The following is a 17,256-nucleotide window of genomic DNA, read 5'->3' on the forward strand; positions in this document are numbered from 1 at the left end:
GACGGCAACAATTCGATGAGAGGGAGAGCGAGTAAAGAGTGGGATCACAACGCAATTGCAGCTTTTCTAAGAATACTCGGGGCGTCCGGCGAGTCTGCCCCCGTCAGTGCTTGAATGCCTCACCGCCAGGCGTAATTCCGGAGGTGCTGTCGCCTCGTCCTTTAATGGAGCCTATCTCATCCGAGGCGATCCTTGTGACGGCTATTCCTTCCCCACCGCCTCTCCTTCCCCTTTCTTTCGCGCCATTTTTCGCTTTTCCTCGAGCGCTTACCTCTGGAAGCGGGAAGAGAGCAGCATGTGGCGCCGCAGCGCGACCGTTGGAGTAAACAACCGCCGCTCCAAGTGTATCGCGTTCGGAGGGGGGAATGAGGAGGGGGGATTTTGGCGCACCCACGCCCGCGGACCAAAAATAATATGTTTGTGTTCTATTTCGGAAATATTAAGTATCGCACGGCGAAACATGCCGAGCTGTTCAGGTAATGGTGCTGGGGAATATTTCGGCGATTTATATCTGTTCGATGTAATTCCAGCCAGCCTCGGGTCCTGTTTAAGAATTTATAATTCATCGAGGCCATTTCGAAAAGCTATCAAATCTTTAACTCATCCACAATTTTGAGAATTCGGCCATTTAAATCTAGGATTTATTAATTATAGTACTCTATATTCATATGATAATTGGGCTGTTGGTAGTTGCAGAACCATACCCAAAGTTCTCAAGAAATATAATTGGCTGTGAGAATGAGCATACGAATTTCCAAATCATATAAAATACGTTTTAAAATGCCTTCCTGTTATGGGGTTGAGGGGTCATGTGGAGATATATAATTATTGAACTCTTGCTACGCGGTTATATTAATTGTGACGGCTTTTAGTGAATAAATCATGTGTTTTGTGATCGTTTCAAGGCTAAATTTCCCCCTCTTGCGACAAAAAATCAGTGTTCCGTGTAGAATTTGACCAAAAAAACTAGTATCAATGACGCCAATTCAGTTGTTTCTTTTCGATATTTTTAATTTGGAAATCTTAGTTTTTGGATTCAGGTTGGCATGGTTGTTCCTGTGTGTGGGAAACGAGAAACGTCCTTATCGTATTACTTGTTGTTGAAGTGCCAAATGAGTGTCTTGCTATCTGAATAATTGTAATTATGGAAAAGTACAGTGTAGACATTAAAGTATGGTTATGTTCGAGCATTTTTTGGTCTCCGATCTCAAAAAAGCACCGCGGAAGAGGCGGAGCGAAGATTGGAATGCGATTTTGAAGAACATTTGAGGCGCGAGCTTGCCTGAGGAAGTTTAGGACAAGAAACAGATGGAAGGAATACCTACGTCGGTGAGCCGCTACAGCGGACCAAAAAAGATTGGAGTCCAAAATTTTCCAGTCGGGTACGTCTTATTCGGTGCTTCGAAGGAAGAGAAGAATTTATTTTCCGGGTCGACCCGATCAGATCATGCCAAATGATACCGCACAGCGCTCCAATGTTTAATCTAGTTAATTATAGAAGTGAAATTAATAATTCTTCGATGTCAGGGGTCGAAATATCGGTCTGATGGAAAACTTATAGAAAAGGTGTGTAGAATGGTCTATTAAAGGAGGGAAAGCATGGACTAAGTTCGTATCTCAGTAACATAATAACAGGTACACATATATTGCCGATTTTTGAGAAAAAATCTTAGTTTTTTTAGCGTCGGTTTCTTCCATGGCGCAAATTATATTGCTGCCGTTCGCCTCCCCGAAATTCTTAATTTTGATTCCTATGTCGGCGGGTATAATGTGATTTACGTAATGCGAGCCTATGTATTTTTGCCAAGTATTGTGAATGTATCGTGATTATTGGACTCACAACCTCATGAGGGCGGAATAGTTAAGGAGAGGAAAAGACAGCATTTGAAGGGAAGGCTGCATTTATGACTGCTGGATAAAGTAAGAAATGATTATGTTAGTCGTGGCGAAGAAGAGTCGAGAATTATATGTTACGCGAAGTGAGGATTTATGACCATTTCTATCAATCATTTTGGCTGTAAAATAAGAAATATGGATGAGCAGAGGTTAAAATAGATGAGGAACTCTTCCTGCTGTTTATTTGATACATGCTTGCAGGAAGTAAGTTTCGATGATCTCAAGCATTACTTTTTATATCCAGGGCAAGCATTGCGATGGTTAAGGCTTCCAGCTTATTTTCTTTATTTTCCGACGAGTATGCTTTGAGTGTTTTTATATGCTGCGCGAATATGCGCTCTTGGTACCACCCTTTAGAGTTGAGATAGCCGTGCGGCAATTTTTGCCGCTGGGTAATGTCATGGTTCTTGGATGTACATATCAGGTCGTGATCCAATCCACCATTTATGTACACTCGTGCTCTTTTCAATCGTCAACTTCTAGACGTGACGTAACGTAGCGCGGTTCCAATACGTCTTTCAACCCTATCCGTAGAGCACAAGAGCTTCGGGCACGGACAAGTTCGAAGATGTGCACTTTCATGCATTTAACGGTACCGTCTACGGCGGAAAAACCCGATACGGTAGCTTTGAAGTGGCTGTCTTGCGTATGTATATGGAGTCCATCACCTGTGCATCGTCGAAAATTCTTCCGAGGAGTTCAAAAACAATCTGGAACTGGGGAAGCATGGCTTCTGAATCATCACGAAGATAAGGAAGCCGTTTTATCAAGTTATATGCCCCTAATATTGTTTATTTAGTCTTATAGAATGAAACTAGTTAAACAGTGGAATATAAAAATAATATAATCTGTTATATTTTGTCCGACAAGCGCTGTTCTCACGCATAGAAGTGGGTAAATCGGCGTTGAATTAGATTCGTTTTCATTGGAGAAGTGGCAGTCGTACCTTCTTGCGTAAGATTTCTGGAGAACTATTACTGATGTCAAAAATTCATATTTAACCTGTGCAGAAGGTGTGTAGCTGATTATCAATTCATAATACCCACATTTAGTCTCTTGCTTCGTTCTGCTCAATTTTGAGTAAAATTCGTAAATTAGTAGTACCTCGGAAAATACATTTTTAAGAAAGGTCGTTGGAGTTGAGGAATGAGTCGGTAAATACTTCCCTGAGACGGCAACTACCTCTACTGGTGAGCCATATAAATCATTATCTTTCTTCTATACGAATATTTTGTAAGACTCAATTTAATTTTAAGGGAATGCACTAGTTATTCTATTAATAGGTATACAAATATATATCACTTTCAGGCCATTATTTTTCCTTTTAATGAAACTGCGTATTACTATTCCATGGTTTAAATTTATAGTATTAATAATAATTTATTAATGAATGATTTGATGCTGCAACATAACCTTAATTACCCTTAATATAACACATCCCTGGGTATTAACCTAAGTAAAGGCCAAAGGGTGTATACGTACTATGTAATTTTAAACGCCTGCGAACTTTCCTACCGCTGAATGTCACTGGGATTACATATCTTTATTTGTTGATTTAATTAGCATTGTGAAAGAGCTTTAAAAAGTTAGCTGAAATATGCCTTCAGGAACTAATTTTTAGTTTAGTCAACTTTTACGGGAGGGTTATTGGTGAACAGCGCAGTGAAAAGATACTATAAGATGTCATACTCTCTAATTATTTTAATTTCAAAAACTCCACTGCAAGTGTTTCCATTGGCTTGTAGTCAACATGGATACTTATTTGTGATTACGTAAACATGGGTGAGTCTTGAGATGTTATAGGTAACATGTATGAATAGATTCGATGATTTTCTTGTTGCGTTTTAATGCGTAAAAGTTATCAAACCATTTCAATTTACAAACATATGATTCTTTATTATTTGAGCTTTTCCAATGAAGGTGATTTTTCACCTCAGATCCACCAAAACAACAGCTACTGTAGGCGCTCTTGGCAATATCTCTCGCTGCCGGAATCGCTGTCCAATATTTGATTGTTCACAAGTAATGTTGTTACTATTGAAAAAGTGCGAGGGAGAGCAACAAAGAGTGGGAGTGGGTATGAGTGCATGGTGTGGTGGGGCGTGGAGTGTACCCTTAGCGGATGCGGCCTCGGTGGATGACGCAGCCGATGGACATTATTGTGCTGGTAAAAGATCCCCGATTGACATTTCATGAAGCCCTTTGAAGTATTTATTTCGTAAATCGGATGAATCTGATGGTAAGCTCCGGAGTGGGAGAGCGTTGGCTAGGCGTTTTGATCCTTCATTGGCATGTGTAATGGCTCGTTTGGAGTACCTTGGAGTCTTCTTTCGTCATTCTTGTCCACTTTAGCTTTGCTACCGTAGAATCTGGCTTCATACGGGGCCCTTCGAACCTTGAACGTCCAAGCAGTAAATTTACAGCATCCGGCTCTCGTGAATAATTTGATTTTCCTATAAATAGAGATCATCGGTTATTTACGGGCCGATTCACGCGCCAGAAATACGAATACGTAATTGAGGACAGAATAAGTCAAATTGATCGATGCGCGACTTATTTATAGTTCAATTCCCCGATGTTTGCATTATCTGTATCATTTTACCCTCATTTCTCTCGTCTAACATTGCTTCAGCTTGAATCCTGAACTACTATTGTCCTGCTTTTTCAAAGTTCGCTCTTTCAAAAGCTATAACATAATGGTAGTCCACTCTTTTTTGTGCATGTGCATATCTATTTGTGCCTGTTGCGATGTGGTGTCAAGAGACGCATATGAGCCTTTCCAAGATAATTCTAATGTTGTTTTGGTTGGCAATGATTCTGAAATTTATTCATATTATACCCATCAGTTTACATTGTAGGTAATTAATATAGAATACCTTTAGAACTTTATTAGTGGTATGGAGAGTCTAAGATTTCTGTACCGCAGCCCTCAATTCTCCTTTCCTAAGTAGGTGACTACATGGTATTTTTCAAGTTTTTACCATTCTCTGCAATTTGGTATTGCTCGATACTTACATTGGTCACTAACTCTGTCGAAGCTAAAAGGAATCAAGGGAGGCAGATTGAATGATATGTCGAATTCACAAAAAATGGCCCTATAGTTGATGAGAACGTAATAATATAATCTGAATATAGTAAATATGAAACATCGGGCCATTTCCATACACTCTGGTGACGCATCGCGATTTTTCAGTGGGAGTCTATCATCGTTATTAGGTTTAGAAAAGTAGCAGGAATGTAATATTTTGTCTCGCCTTATATTATTTGAGAACAGCAAGAGTACAACTTTCCTTTTATCACCATTTAACAAGTACGAATTTAATTGTTATTTTCCTATTTCCCAATCTATTAAGTGTGAATGGGCTCTTGTCAGTCGCTGATTTTTGTTCAATGTCGATGGTGATTATTACAGTACTTGCAGTACAGTACAGTCTCACTCACTCAGTGATTCAAGCCGAAGGTTGGTTTGGGTAGAGCTCCCTTCGAACCCAGCCACTGTCGTGTGAACTTCACACATTCAGGGGAGGGAGGGCAGCAGTTCCTTTCCTTGGGCCACCTCGCACATTGAGGATATTCTTTGGGAGTCTGCAAAGGTTTCAGCCGGTGTGTCGTCGGCTGTGATAGACTTTGAAAAATAAGGATTTCTATTTTAGCCCATATTTTGTAGAGAGTGTAAGAGTTTGCGGCTGTTAAATTAAGGAAACGATGAGATATTAGAAGGTTGGGTAAACCGGGGCTAATTCGATCGAATTAAAAAATGCGCCCGCTCCAAAAATCCAGAGGTGGAGTTTAGACTAGTCCCTAGGATACCGTACGAATTTGGCAGAAGATATCAGCGTTAATACCTGCGGTAAAATCCTTGAGAATGTGGTAACAGCCACTCAATCAATTTTGCGGGACCGTATGTGACTTTATGATCTGATGAAAGAAGGTTTGAAATTTTTATCACTGGGCATATCTATTTATAGAATGTCTCTATCATATCTATAGAACAGAGACGTAATAAATAGTAGAACAAGGCTAAAATAATCAAAATAGCCCCGGCCTACCTGATGCACTTGCACGTTGTTGCCGCTCAAATCATAAAGAGTAAATAGCCAGTCCTCAACCCTAAAATAGTTTCACTATGGTTCCAGGAAACACAATGGGAGAAATAATTCAATAGAAATAACATGTAATAACTCTTCCATAGTCGGGATGAGGATTTCGCTGAAATATTCAAAAGGTGATATACAATTAATGCTTTTTACTTCGAGTCGATATAAGCGATAATTTTTTTACAATATCTATAGAAAATGGTATAAATAAATGCTAAACGAAGGAGTGATTCATAGAAATGTTTTATTCGAAATTTGACCTTTTCTCCGCACCGTCTGTTTTTAAATCGTCCCTTCCTCAGCCATGTCCGCTTATATTTCTTCATAATCTCAATACCTTGATTCCCATATATTTGATACATTACTTGCTTATTTCAATATAATATTTTTAAGTTTTCTTTATTTATATGTTTTGTTTGCTGATTTCATCAAATTTTACTTATTTTTCCATCGCATTTGTTGATTTTTCAGGCAACATTGTTGTATCTGCGACCCGGGAAACAAAAACACCAAGGAAAATCTCTTCTCCGACGAATTTGTGGCCATTGGGATTGTATTTCGACTGATGGTGGACTTAAAGATGAAGTTTAGCATGACGACGTATCCAGGGCCCTTATCGCACCAGCCATGACAAGAATCGCCGATTTCAATGGCCTGCAGCCTAGCATCTGCAACAAAGATGGAGCAATCTGCAGTAGAGGGCAACTGTCTGATATTTCGTCCGGGATCCTTCAATAGTAAATGCAAATATCTATTTCTCGTGAAACTATAATTTGATGTGGAATCATTGTGGGGAGTAGGTATTTAAGGCCCGTATCATAAAAGTCCCCTCGAAGCCGGCCTCCACCTCATTGTCGTCAGGAGGTGGAGATGCGATATCATAAAACCGACCTCAACCTCAAAAACATCGAATTTTGAGGCCAGCCTCGGCTCAGACTTTGAGGTTAGATTATTGTCGGCTCAAAGCGTTTGAGGTGACTTCCGCCATTGCGAGACGATGATGATTATTCATCCATGATTATTAAACTCTTCCGTTATTTTCTGCCAACATCTTGCCTTGCTTAAAACGGACTCCGCATCCGAGCGCTTACACTCAATTACGTCCTTGTACTTGACCACCAAATTGCACAAAATGTCCTGCTCCTGCCTGGCCATGCGCAGTAGAGTAGATTTGTATGTTTCTGCACAATTGAGGTCAATTATCCATTAAAGGAATCATTAATTACGATATCACCAGACGAACTTTCGCTGACACCCTTCCCCCCCCCCCCCCTCCCCTCCAGCCCGCGAAAGATTTCCAACCTCCCCTCCTCATAAGAAATCTTCATCTGAAAATGATCTCATAGGAGCACAATATGAATTCCAAAGCCGTTGAATTACAAAGAGTCCCCACGGCTCGATAAGGCAATTATTACCTCCGGGTAAAAAAGTCAGCAAGACGGTGATACACACAGCATAATTACCCCCGCGATCTATTGAAGGTTGTCAATACTGATTTCGTGCTGTCCGCTTCCAAAAGGCATACTATTGTGTTTTTAGTCATCAGAATCGACAATTTAACGTAGTTGGAGGTGAGAGTGAAATTATCCGGCTTTGAAGACGAGAACGGAAGAGTGGAACGAGCACCGGCATCCACCTCCCTCTCCCGCCTTTCCTTACCTCCGACCCACATCCCTCTTCCGAGACACGTACGGATGTCACATAGTCGGCTCAAGAAGGAAGAATTTTATGAGCGTCGAGCACTGTGCCTGTGACATACTAATGTTTAATCTGTTATATATGTAAGAATCAGCAATATGAATGGACGCATAACTGAGTAATGGTAAATTAATGTCCACTAATACCTTCCGTTGAGTGACAGCGTCGCGGTGTGAAATTACTAAGGATTGCAGCTTCTGTAACTTGGATATTAGGTACAATTCACGGAATATATTAACGTAGTTCCAATTACTAATGTTTATTCTTCTATATATGCAAAAATCAGCGATACCAATGGACGCATAACTAGTAATGGTAATTACAATCCACTCATACCTTCCGTAGAGTGACAGCGTCGCGGTGTGAAAATACTATGGATTGCAGTTCCTGTAACTTGGATCGATGCGACACCATTTTTTCATTTTAGCGTGGTGGTTTTACGAAGTAAAAAAATTCGAAACGGAAAGGTTGTAATATGATTTAATTAACAGAATATTACTGAGAACTCATGTTCTGGGGGGAGGTTTGTTCTTCCACATCTCAATAGATAAATGTTTGCTTTGAACGGTATAGCTGTTTTATCCTTCGAATGAATCAAATTTTCTAAGACTCATTCAGGGTATGGTATTTGGAGCAGGCGACCGACAGCTGAGGTCATTTCCGCCATGAGGGAAGGGTAGGTAAGGAAGGGTGAAGAGAAACCCGACGTCGGCATTAGCTTGCTCTGAACGAAAGGCGCCAAGGGGACAAACGGCTTAACGTCCCATCCGACGGACGCTCAAAATGTCCTCCACACAACATTCAAGCAGGGATTGGACAGACTCTGAAAATTCTCTGCCGCTGCCGGGATTATGAACCCGGGCCCGCCGGGTGGGAAGCCAACACTCTAGCCACCACAACAACCCGATCCCCAAGTTATTCAGGGTCCATTGTAATGGTACACTGGTATCCTTATTCAAAGATTTTTGACAATTATTACAAAAAAATGTTCCTCCTTCAACGTAATACACGAATCAATGATGAATGTCATTTTCATTTCGATCGGAAAGGTCTGTTATGCATGTAAGATATTTTCTATTCATATGTTTTGATCATTGTATTTGTTTTTAATCCTACAATTAGATATTTCTAGGGTGTAATTAAGTCAAACCACATTTTTATTGTGTGATATACTTATATATTTTTATTCTACTAAGTACATAAATTTTAAGTTTTCATTATGTTATATACAAGTTTTCTTTGAAAACAGCCCCGCAAATGTTTTTATTTAACCATTCTACCTATCCTACTTTTAAAATTAAATATTTTGGTAGTTTAATCCATCTTTTCTCCTCCTTATGACTAATATACGCAGTTTGTTCTCCTCTTGCTCTCCCTACTCGTACCACAAAATAATTTTCACTTTCAGCCAACTCCCTTGATTGTAAGAATGTTCCCTTCCTCTGCAAATTCATGAGTCGACTCATCACCTCTTCTGAAAATATCCATAATACTGTAAAATAAGTCATAAAGTTTAATTTAAATATTCAAGTATGTTTTAACAACACGTGAAATATTTTCAACTCACATTTGGATTATTCTAACCTTTATCGCTTCTTCTAAAACCAGCAGTATTTCGACTAGCCTGTGAGACTTCGTCGTTGATAACTGCAAACTGTACGTCTTCAGCTATATTTTCAAAAATTATTTGACATAGACGAGCACCAGGAGATGATCCTCATCCGAATGATTGTATAATATTATCTTTACTTCGCCTCGATAACATTTCCTCCAACCTCTACACCATATTTCAAACTCATTCCTGATCGACTGGCATTTCGATCGTAATATCCCTTTTTGATCTCGAGAGAGAATCAATCTTCTCACAAGACTTCTCCCCCGTTTAGGAATAATGTTTGAATCTATTACACTATTGTCATATCCCGCTGAACAATCATATGTTGCTTTAGGAACCATTGCAAGTGGACGCATTTTTTTTCGAAGATTTACATTTTAATATAGTTTTAAACATCAATTTCGAGACTTTTAAGTTGTCTTAATGTATTTATACTTAACTCTACAGAAGACGTAGGACGCAGGCAATGGAGTTTTACACAATGGTATATCGCTATTTTCCAACGGGAAATGTTTCAGTAATATTCTCAGCATATGGATTTTCATTTTATTTGCCTTGATCCCAATGTAAAGATAAGGTTTTAATTTTAAGACAAGATACTCATTGTATGGGCTGCTTTGTTGCTCACTGTGACATTTTGCAAGTTTGTTTTATATTATAGTCATTGTTTTGAGCGACCTTTTTACTGGTGGATTATTCGGAATTGAATCTGGACTTAGCCCATGGTATGGATTCGATTCGAAGAATAAATTGTAATGACTTGCGTGATTTTCGATGACAGGAGTCACGAAGAATAGCTTATGTTAAGCTATTAGTAACAAAACTTGTTTATGGAGTTTTAAATTTTTACTCTAGCATGAATAGCAAGATAGCCTGGCACAGGGAATCAAAATCATGAAAGGAAAAACAGTACAAACGGAGATTGGTTAATTAATACATCAATGAGGGTTTCTGAGTGGGAATTCCCTTAAGAGATACAGGTTGGATCTTTATTCACAACCTTTAAACAAAAGATATTAGCTTATTGAGGACGGATGGCGTATGTGAGGAGATGCATATCATATTGTTTGATGATAATAATGATCTATTGTAATAGATGGTCAATAAAATCATCAAACATTATACATACACGAAAACAGAAAAAGAAGCACCAATTTTCTTCCAAAAAGTGTGTATCTCGTGTGACATGCCATTAATAACGCTTGTTTGTACGCAAAAGTCCATTATAAGAACCAAATACTTCAGTGCTTCAATCACGACAACTTCCAATATGTGATTACAGCGTTCCACTTCAACGACGGGCCTCTTGAAGTCTCTACTGGGTCCAAAATGTCGGATGTGGAGATAATTATTTCATCCAAAATTCACAACTGAGATATGCATCAGTATTCGCTTCACAAAATTGCTGAAAACACACCCGTTTCGCTCACCGCCAGGCTGAAGCACTAGTAAACAAACCGACCGATCACCTCTGTCTCATTTCTGAAATTGACCACCAGATGTCGACTACTTTGATTTCTAATTGCTTTTTTCTCGAAGAGTTATGAGAAGTGCGTCGCCTTGCTTCGGCATATTTAGTTGATAGCCGTGATCTACCGAATCAGAAAATTTGAGCTCAATCGGCCACCCGAAGGTCGTGTATTCCCCTTGTTAGCCATTTCTGTTTCTATTGTTGATATTGGCGGGTATATCCCCGGCCGCATTCGGTATATCGCTACTGCGCATGTCTGCGCAAATACGATTCGAAAAAATGAACATGGAACAATGCTGGAAGACTGTCAACTCTGAAACCAGAAACATCGTCCTCAACAATGCGTCATTTCCGCTGGCTCAAACCCCTCCTCCTATGAGCCGAGCTGGAGGAGACTTTTATGATATGACGCGGTCGAGGGATCTCCTCGTCGAGCTAGGCCGGCTTCAAACGAGGCCATCCTCAACTTCAACTTCGAGGGGACTTTTATGATACGGGCCTAAGGAAATGTTTAGTGGCCGACATTCGCATTATCGCGAATGCATGTTTTGCATGGCCCTTATTTCTCACACTTCCGTAGAGTCGTGCCTCCCTGAAGCTTGCACATTTTGACTCGGGTCTCTCCTTCTAAAGGGGTATCGTGGGGATCGAAGGTTGCCATGTAAAAATAATTCGATGCCACCCTTGAAGTTATATGTTCCGCAAATTGTGCCAATTGCAAAATTCACTAACTCTTGGTTAACCTTGTGGTATTCCATTATAAGTTAGTTTTTCCTGGATATACCCAATTACGTATACCACTTTTTTATATATATATGAATGAACTTGAATGAATTTCAATTATGTTCAGCGAAGAAGATTAGTTTGCCGTTGTCGCAAATTGCGTCAAAGCGAAGATTTTAGAGGTTCCCAATATTGTCCGAAGGTTTGTTACCGAGTTATCGTCTATATTCCTTTGAATTGGATTGATGTGAAATCGTAAACGAGGCAGATAGCAAATGGGGCGCCGTTTTCTTTGGACGGACATTTTACCCACATTTTTCCGATTAAGAATTCGAAGCTAACAAATCATCTTATGGTGACCTCAACGCTTTCATTCTTGCGCTCGACTTGCCTCGATAGCTCAGTGTATGGCTGCAAATACCAATGCGCTTTCTAAAACCGTTAGAATTGCGAAATTATATGAAAGCTTCCGAAGCACGGATCAAAAGTGGTATTTCTGGAGTAACTCTCAAATCAACTTGTTTCTGCTTAAGGGCGAATCTGAATGTGCCTCAAATCTGTCGCGAAGTTAGGGCAAGGGCAATGGCACGCGAAGCAAAAGGCACGTCGTGTTAAGTGTGATGCTAAACGATGTGTCACGGGGAAGAAGTAGGGACTGGAGTCCTTCATACCGTGAAAGTCGACTTTTGACTTTGATTTCGAATCTTGACCTTTCGACTTTGAAAGTATACTAGTCGCAGCAAAAAGTCGACTGTCGAAGAATAAGTTAGTAAAATTTTATTTAATGAAATAGACCAAATTTACGTTTTTGTATGAAAAGTTCCAATGTTTGTATATCGACTAAAACAGTAATGGCGAGTTCAAACGACAGTGTATCTTTTTTATGAAATCGAAATATATCATTCGAAGGGAAAAATAAACTTTCTATGTACAAGACATATGGGGGTTGTCGTTTATCGCCGTTACCGAATCCAGACATCCCGACAAGCACAAATGACGCTCCAAAAGTAATAGTTGAAAATTTTAACAACTAGTCACTATCGCCGTTTCGTATTTTGATCCGTTTTACCTTATAAGGCATGCCGAGGGTGCAATTGAGGTATGTTAGTTGTCGCGATGAGGATGTCCGCGGCGAGGGCGCCAATTATCAGCTTTTCTGGTGAGTCCAGTGACTCACCCCAACCAGCCAATCCGCAATGAAATTTCAGCAGATTTATAGTTAATGTGTAAATCAATGTCGAGTGACATCGGAAAATGATAAGCCGGCCTAAAAAATTCGAATTTTAGTGAAAAGGGTCGACGGACGACCGGTTAAGAGGTGCGGACGAATGTATGAGCAACTGTATAAAGCGGCATTTAGTTTTCTACGCTGTTCGCTTACAGGATTATTATGTACCATTTTCAATTTCAGCTTTTGCTGAACAGGTTAAAAGTGTATTCACAGAATTGCCACTGCCGTCTCGTGGTGAGCATGAAATGGGACGGTAGCCCGCAGAGTACCAGGTTGAACTGAAGCCTATTTCGTTGAGGTCGCCCATTTCTCTTCGCCTCTCCGCTTGATTTCCGCCACTAAAATCAAGGAGTCGGAACGCCGCCGACTGGACCTCATGATCAGCATATTGGCAAACATATGTCACTCGCAGAATAACGCCTCACTCGCATGAGATCGCATGTGTATCTGTAAAATGAAAAACCAACATTTCTCAGCACTTTACATGGATCTGGAAAATTCCGGGCAATTGAGAGTGGTGATGTGATTTACAATGCACTCTTTCGCTAGTTTGTACCCACTGGGTCACACTAGGCTTTTTAAAAAGAGGAACTATCGGGACTATTTCAATGTTTTGATAATGTACATAATATGAATAATATTGAAAACTCTATTCTTCTATTGAACATCATACAATATATTACTCAGTATTATGTAAGGAATTAGGTCATCCGAAGAAATTGTTACTTAGGGTGACCATCCAAATAGTTTACCGATAAAATTTACAATAAACCCAAGCAATACCTGTAGAATCAAATAATACACTGGTTAATAAAAAGTAGCCACAGCTGTCCTTAGACTTCGCATGAAAACGCTCTCAGTAAAATCATCAATCGATTTAAAGGGTAAGGGCATGAATAGTGTTGGTGCAAGGTATTTGCATGAATGTCCAAAATTTTGTTTACTTGGTTTTCATTTTTCATAGCAAAATTACCTCATAATTTGCATTCATATTTATTTGTCTGAATTCTATTTCCCCCTCTCTATTAAAAAGTCTTTAATGCCTTATAGAAAAATATATGCCTCAAAGGTTTTTAAAAAGATTTATTTAGATTTTTCAAAAGAGGCAAGGAATTATTTGATTTCCCTTTGGAAAGAATTATTATATGATCTTCGTTTGAGCAATATGTTATGGTTGAACATTTGAAAATAATTTGTTATTAAAATTTTTTTTCCATATTGCGTGCAGTAATGAACTAAAGTGAAATAATTGGAGCGAATAATAGATAGAGGACATAAATAACGTAATAGAAAGAATTTTGTTAACATTGAAATCATCTCCTGTTTTACATTAGTAATGTGGAGTTTCCGATTGACATTTTCATCAATAATTAAATCCAAATATTTTATGTAGTTAAAACGTTCAATTTTTAAACACATTGCACAGAAACTTCTATTGTTATGCATTGAACACCTGTAATTGAGACTATTTAGTTACTTACACTTTTTACTTAAATTTAAAGTTGCATATTTAGCTATTGCATTTAAAATACTCTTGTTATTATTATACCAATATGTAAATCTATAAAGATCGCTTTAAATTTGTGCCTGTAAGTCACGGATATTTGAGGTTAAGTTGAATAAAGCTGTAACATTAGTACAGGATGTTAGTTTACCATTGATTAGTCCCTGAAATTAACCATTAACATAATTAAGAAACAATAGTATCCTACGAACCGAGTCTTTAGGGACATTACGTTCGATTTTCGAGGAATTTCGGAATGTTGATTAAATTTGAAAATTTTTAATCATTTTTTGAATTAATTATAAATAATTGTATAAATTTAAATATTTATGAGTTTATTTTATTTTTAACAATGCCAAGTTTTTAAAATGCCGTCAACACCAGCCTCTCAGGTTGTCCAATATTTCGTGTTCCCCGCTGATTTGATCAAACTATTGCATCTGCTGTACAGTAATTCACAGTCTTGACTTTACTTTATCCCGCACAGCACTATCATATTTTCTAAATCCATTCATGGGGACGCTCCAATCGTATTATTTCATCTGTTCTCCCCTGTACTGCCGTCGTTAAAATTCTGGCATCTCTTTTAACTTCCTCCATCCACCTGTTCCTCTTACTGAAAACTTCCCTGGTAATATCCTCATCTCCATTGCCGTGTAATGTCCTCATTTATTACATTGCTTTATTTCCTTTGGCTCATTTTTGTATTTTTCTATTCCGAAGCCGTGTACTTTCATCCTGTTTTCTCGTAGACTAGCCATTGAAACCGGACAAAGTTATGCTATTTACTGAAAGGGACAGTTAAATCCTCGTGACAGTCCTAATGTATTAAAAGCCTTTATTTGCCCTAGTTAGTGAGGCCATTTCATCGAATCCTCCTCAGAGGCAGGAACATATTTGAGGTATTTTTCTAATGAATCACCGCCATCTTCCCCTCGCTCTCTTGTTCTCCCCTCTAAACAATCCCTCTCGTCGGTCTGCTCCAAGCTATACATATTTTTCTTTATATACATGGCTTCACCTCGTTACCACCTTTTCTATTTTGTAGAATTGTTTAAGTACCTATTTTTTTTGCGTCTTTTAAGGTGTCATAAACTACTGCCGTCGGTAAGATAACTGCATCGGAGAAAATTGCTCAATAGCCTTGGGGTAGCTTTTTGCCCCACTTAAGTATCAAGAATAATTGAAGACTTATTTTTTCCACTAAAGATGATTATGCACATTTCTTTAGTCCATGAAATTTCTCTGAACCGTCGCTTCCCAGTTATCCGTGTGTTATAATTGTTCGGAAACTGAGAATTGAGAAATAATTGCAGTATCATCTTCGTCATCTGTTTACGAAATACTACTCTCTTTTGAGGATTAAGTACCAGTGATTTATCGGTAAGTTATGTGAGTTTCTGCGTTTTGTTATTAAGGGAAATCCATGGGAATAGTTTAAAAATAAGCTAATTTAGCGGTGGTGATAATCATCATTATATAACTTTGTTAACCTGAGAAGGACGATCGTGGCCCATCCGCTGTTTACTATAGTTACTCAGTTTAAGTAATCCGGAACTAACTACGATGATAACTTTACAGAAACACCCCCAATGCGCAAATTGTCCAAAAATTCCGCGTAGAAAAAATTCACAAATTTCCATTCAGGGGAATGACGCCTCGGTAGCTTAACTGGCTAAAGCACTTGACCGGAGATTGGAGCATCCGTGTTAGAATCCCAGTCAAGGCGAATGAATTTTTCTCTGTGGAACTTTCGCACAATTGTTTCTTAGATTTCAGGTGACGCATAATTACGTATTCTCCCTCCTTATCAAAACAAAGCTCTATGCAAATGAAGTTTCTTAATAATGAACCGGAAGCTTTTGGCGATTAGCTTGTTTCTGGAAATAACTAACGGTCGCTCTTTACTCCTTGGATGATAAATATTATAATGAATGTTGTTTATCAGCAAGGCTCTTCAAAACTAGAGCAGAGGAACCTGAGACGAAGGAAATCTGTATCACCTTTATCAATTAAAGGGTAGAGTATAACTTATCTGAATTACTTCTGATCGAATCGATCCAGTCCGTGTGGCATATTGCAGCCCAAAATTTATGTGAGTCAGGAATTCATGGCAAATTAAATTTGCCAACTTTTAAGATATATTCATATCGAAAATGTCTTTAGCTCATTAGCTCACGCGATTGCGAATTAAAGTAACTATAAATACGCAATTCTGATGATGCGAGTCTAATGATAGATTTCGTGCTAGTGAGGATAATGTCTAAGTTAACGTTCAAAAACTGCAGAGGGGGGCAGGTCCGACTATAGTTGGCGAAAAATAGGATTTCCGATCGTGCGCCAAGTTGCCATCTATTCTCTTACTTAATCTATTTCTCATCCACTCAACGGGACCGTGTGGACGGAGTTTTTTCCCCTCTACCTTTAGCCAAGAACCTTTCATTCAGATTAACTGTGGCGCCTGGCTCCCCGTGAAAAATAAGGAGTGAACGCGTGTCTCAAGCCCTTTATCCCCGTTACCGTAAAAAAGAATACTCGTGAAATGCTTCTTATGAAATATGGTGGATGGAGGAATAAGCGAGGAGGCGCGGTGGCAGTTTTCACCATTAGGGCTTTAATAACACGGCCGTCGTTTGTCTTTTGTGGGGAAATTCTTGCATGTCAACATTTTGCATGTCTTTTATAATATTGCCGTCCTGGTTCAAAAATATTTAGTTCGTCGCTTTTCGTCAAAGCGGCTACTGAGATCTGGGACCCCCTCGGTTTTTGAACCTCGACTATGACGCTTTATTTCTTCCATGCTCATCCTCAAGGTTGTTTTATTTTTTTATTTCTAATGGCCTAGTCACGTGGTACATTAACACCTACAATTTAATATCCCAATTTATGAACGCGTGAACGAACAGGAAAATGCACCACGTAACCACCCAACTAGTGCGAACACATGAACAGAAAACAGAACCTGTTCTATCTTGGCACATGCATTGGTATTTGTTTAGTTCCGGTCCTCAAAAGTCGTTC

General features: G+C 39.0%; 1 long non-coding RNA gene across 1 annotated transcript in view; it reads right to left on the minus strand.

Moving 5' to 3' along the window:
- The window catches only part of LOC124171667, a 127,363-nt gene that overhangs the window by 78,380 nt on the left and 31,727 nt on the right, over positions 1-17,256 (minus strand). The window lies entirely within an intron of this gene.

Source organism: Ischnura elegans, chromosome X (genome assembly GCF_921293095.1).
Source record: "Ischnura elegans chromosome X, ioIscEleg1.1, whole genome shotgun sequence".
NCBI lineage: Eukaryota > Metazoa > Arthropoda > Insecta > Odonata > Coenagrionidae > Ischnura > Ischnura elegans.